This window comes from Pygoscelis adeliae, unplaced genomic scaffold (genome assembly GCF_000699105.1).
Source record: "Pygoscelis adeliae isolate BGI_AS28 unplaced genomic scaffold, ASM69910v1 Scaffold302, whole genome shotgun sequence".
NCBI classification, from domain to species: domain Eukaryota; kingdom Metazoa; phylum Chordata; class Aves; order Sphenisciformes; family Spheniscidae; genus Pygoscelis; species Pygoscelis adeliae.
In genome coordinates this window covers 1,742,006-1,746,563 of record NW_008824372.1, presented here as the reverse complement: position 1 = coordinate 1,746,563, position 4,558 = coordinate 1,742,006, and the positions used below count along the sequence as shown (strand labels likewise).

At 38.7% G+C, this 4,558-nt stretch overlaps 1 long non-coding RNA gene across 1 annotated transcript in view; it reads left to right on the top strand.

Annotated features, from left to right (window-relative positions):
* Positions 1 to 4,158, top strand: part of LOC103913601 — a 21,605-nt gene extending 17,447 nt beyond the window's left edge. The window contains exon 2 of the long non-coding RNA XR_663433.1: positions 3,749 to 4,158. This is a non-coding gene — a long non-coding RNA (uncharacterized LOC103913601). The remainder of the gene's footprint in view (positions 1 to 3,748) is intronic.
* Positions 4,159 to 4,558: the final 400 nt, after the last annotated feature.

The following is a 4,558-nucleotide window of genomic DNA, read 5'->3' as shown; positions in this document are numbered from 1 at the left end:
AGGGAGAGCAAGGATAGCAGAGATGGCATTATTCAGCTGACTTCCTTCTTGGCTTCTGGATAGCGTTGGGAATAGGTTGGAGGGTTTAGGGAAATCATTAGTCAGAAATTAGTAAAACCTATTGTTATCCTACTATGTTGTTTTTGCCCTGTAACACTGTACGGCTGGCTTAAAAAATAGGCTGTAGGTCTCTTGCTTTGCCCTGTGTCCCTTGTTCCTATTAAAGTGGCAGTTTCTCTCCATCTGGTGCGGCCTTTTTCACTGTATTGAATGGCATGGACTCCTTATCCACAGCACTGTGGATTAATTCAGTGGATCCTTGGGCGTGCCACCTGCCACTCCTTACTGTTTCATTGAAAGTAGCTGGCTTTGGGCTGTTCTCCGTTTCTAAAATCTTAGATGCAGAACCTTAACAGAAATTTGGTTTGTACATACTTGAAGCTGTTCTGGTTTTTTTGCCCCCTCATCTCCCAGCTACACTATTTAATATGCTCTTTCTGTTTTTGTCTTTCAATTTGCTCTTTCAGCCATACTCCATTTATGTTCTTGCATAGAGTACTGTCAGTGTCAGGGTTGTGGCCAGGTGGGACTCTCCCCCCCCCTCCCCCCCGATGTTTTTTCTTTTGGACTTCACTAGAATTCCAGGAAATCTCTTCTTGCGTGAATTTTGGAGGAGGAGGAGGAAGAATTCTGTCTTGAAAACTACAGGTATCCTTTCCATTAAAAATAGTATTGTCTTCTGGTCTGTGTTCTGCCATCTTACCTATGTTCTTTGTGTTTAACTACTTCTTATATGTCTCTCTTCCATTCTTGCCCTAGTTCTCCACTCTGACTTTTTAAAAATTCTTCTGTTATAATGTAATAGCTAAATATACCTGTTTCTCCAGGTATTAGGTAGTCATGCCACTATCCAATTGTTCTTTTGGGTCTTATTATTTACTCTATTACTGTTGTCTTTCTCTTTGAATGTTTTCCAAACCGCAGCCCCCTTGAATTTTACACCCGTTCCGGTTTCTCACGAGTTCCTCTTTCTGACAGGATTAGCTGTGAACACCCGGAGCTTTCTCTCCTTATTTGCTCTGCTGCTTGTTGCTGCTGAACAACGATGCTTTTAAAATACCTTAATCCTCCTGTGGATATAAATCACTTGTTAAGGTTCCCAGTTCCCATAATATGTGGTTTTCCAGTGTGTGACTATTGCCCGTCTAGTCTTTCTTGCTAAATTTGCCTTGATACAGAATTCATTTTGGGATGAGTTTCTGAAAATAAAGCTAGGCTGTTTCTTAATAAAAATAATTCTTATCCTGAATCAATTGAAAAATGTTTTTCTTTTGCCAAATAAGAGGAATGGGAAGCATCTCCTAAGATGCCTGCTAACTGTGGACTACAACTCTATGATGAGCTATTAAACTGACCTGTTTATGGAATAAAACAAATGTGAGGGTTCCTTAGCTAATTATACTTCAACACTAACGTTAAGGGTTCGAGATACTCAAATACAGAATAAATAGTAGGTATTTGAAATATTCTACAAAAAGGCAGAATCTTTTCTGTTTTCTTTTGTTGAAAATAATTTTTCTTCCCTATTTCTATAGTTCTGTGCTGTTTGTATCTGTAACAAGTACTCCAATTGCAGATAAGTCAGCTGAGCTGGGTTTCAGTGGTAACTTCAGAGTTCATTCTATTTCCAAATAACTGTGGTTTTGAAGACAATTCATTAAACTGATGCATTTAGAGTAAACTTTTACTTGAATAAAGTTTAACTAAAATCTAATGGGCCAAAGTCTTTTCAGACTTCTGATCTTGATCTTAGATACTTGACAAATTTTTGAAATTTTCATGTTACGAAGTATTTGATGAAGAAAAATGAAAGGGTTGGAAGAAACTTTTTCTCCCTATAGGCAATCTAGCTGTCTAGAGCAAAACGGCACCAGCAATACTTGATTTATTTCTACCCCTCCAAGTTCTCTCTAATATGTATGTGTAGCATTTGTGCTAAGTAAATAGCTCTGCAATAGAGCCATTACTTATGCAAAAAAAAAAAAGAGAAAGATGCTAAGATTGTGTCTGCTTTTCATAAGTACAGGAAAGTGGAGGAATTTTGATTAGCCCAGTGCAGTAGCTTTTCAAAGTTCAGAAAAAAATGGAGCTTCTGGCAGAAAATGGGAAATTTGATTTGTATGTCAGTGAAGGCTGTGATTCACAAGGGAGAAAATATAAATAGTTTTCCTGACCTTACATCTCAAAGCCCATCTGTGGGTGCTCTGGAAAGTAGACTCTGCAGTATAAAGGCTGGGAATTTATTTGAGTCAAAAACATCTGTTGACCTACAGGGTCTGATAGTGCTGTAGGGCATATCTATGAATATCAGACCCCACTGGCAGAAGCTATTGAAGTTCTTAAAAAATAACATTAAAACTAAAAAAAAAGACAGACAACTAGAATGGCTATGAAGTTATGTTAGCGGCACGTCATATGTTAACAATACTTCACACATTGTGCCTAGTTCTCCACTCATACTATTGTAGAAATGTAATTTCTTCTATGTCGATCTTTTTAAAAAATGCATTCATTCATTTTTTTCTAAGTTCTTCATATTTGCTGTCATCACTTTCTTCTTGTTCTAGCATCCCACTTCAGTGGTTCTGATTAACATTTTCTTTATCTCTGCTGTCTTCTTGGAGGTGGGAATCTGGCGTGTAATAAAATAGTCAAAATGCCCCAGTTGTGCAGAGTCTTGTAGAATTGTTCCAAGTGCTAATGTATTCTGAAGCTTGCGTTCCTGTTTTCAAGAACTAGTTGAGTAACTAATGACCTTTGGAAAATCTGGGTGATTTAGCTGTGGTTCAGAATAATATGTGAGTCTGGCTAGAGAAATGCAGTCATTGTATCTTCTCTCAGCTGTCCTCTTGCCATCCTCTGTGTTGTTCTAGCAAGCATCTGGCCTTACCTTGGGCTTGTCGCAGAAACATTGAACAGATCATCAAAATGCCCTTGAAATACTCTGTTCCCTCCTTTAGGAAAGGAGAGTAAAGCCAGGATGGTGTCCTTGGGCATGGTGTGCTTTGCCTAGGTTAGACTCAAACCTGTGAATCCTTCATGCTCGTTCTGTGTGAAGGCGGTGTCTGGATCCATTACCACGTCTCCGCGTAGACGGGTTCAGCGTGTAGGTGGTCTGCATTACGGAAGGATGCTGGGCAGGGATTATTGCTGTAGTGGACAGGGGTTGGTTTTATTGGCCTCCTGGCAGAGGTCGCTGTTATGCAGAGGCTTCCTTGTGAAATGAACTGAAAGGTGCTCGTGTTTCAAAGTGCTCACAATTCTCATGTCCTATTAGGTGAACTCCAGATAAACAAGAGCAAGCTGTTTGACCTGTGCCCAGAACATTTGAATGACTAAATAGGAGGAGAAAATAAAATCTGTGTGGACCAGTCTGACCTTGCAGGCTAGAGCCCTGAAATCTACCTGTGCTTTCAGCGCATACTGGTGGCCATAAATCCTAAGAGAAAACGTTCCTTCACAAGAACTTCTTGATTAACTCTCTAAGAATGAGTTATAACTTCAATTATATTTGTATCCCTTCAGTTATTTGAAAGAGTTTAAAATAGCCCAGCTTCCAGAGGCACTTGCATTTAAATGGGGGAAAAAAAAAAATCCATAGAAGTTGGAACCATGCTCACTTTGTTGTTTGTGTACATCTTTCCTCCCATTTCCAAGAATTGCATCTCATACCCAATTTCTTTTGCAGTTTTGTTCAGTGGAGGGACTGCTGTATGTCAGCCATGCTAAAGGGCAAGTGATGGAGGCAAGTACTAGTTTATATATTCAGTTATCTAATATTGTTTTTGCCAGTTTCTCCTTTTGAACTGTTTTGTTTCCCAGTGCTGCTGTGAAATAATTGCACAAATGAAGGACTATATTAGCATGTTCTGGGATGTAATAATGTTATAACGTCTGTTCAGTGTGACTGTATATGGAATTGTGAATTTTGTTTCTGATATATTGTATTCTTGTACGAATAAGAAATGTATGTTTTTGAACTTCATGCTATAAAGTACTCCATTTCCTCCCTCAAACAGAATATAAAGGTTGTTACAAGTGTGGGGGGAAAAAACAAGCACAAAACTTGAATGCAAATAAATGTGCTAATTAATTCTGCTGATTCACAGTCCTTCACATTTATGAGTAGTTTTTTCCCCAAAAGTAGATACTAGGACAAGTAAGTAGTTTTAAGGATCTTCATACCAGATATGCAATTTGAAAAGCTCTTTTCAGGCTCACAACAGACTCATCATACGGCAATATGAACAGACAGATGACCACAAAGCTCCCTATAGGAGCCTCTTAAAGATATGAGTCAGTGTAATTTCAGAAATCAGTCACAGAATACACAGGGGTAGTAGTGATTTGTTTGTGAGGTAACTGTAGGCTGATTTGTTTCAGGTTGGTTTGTAAATTGACATAGCGCTAATTTAAGCAGGTTAATGGTTTCCAGCAGATAATGCATGGAACTCTAGTTAGACTGAAGTGGTGTTCTTTAAGATCAGCAGTATTGCCA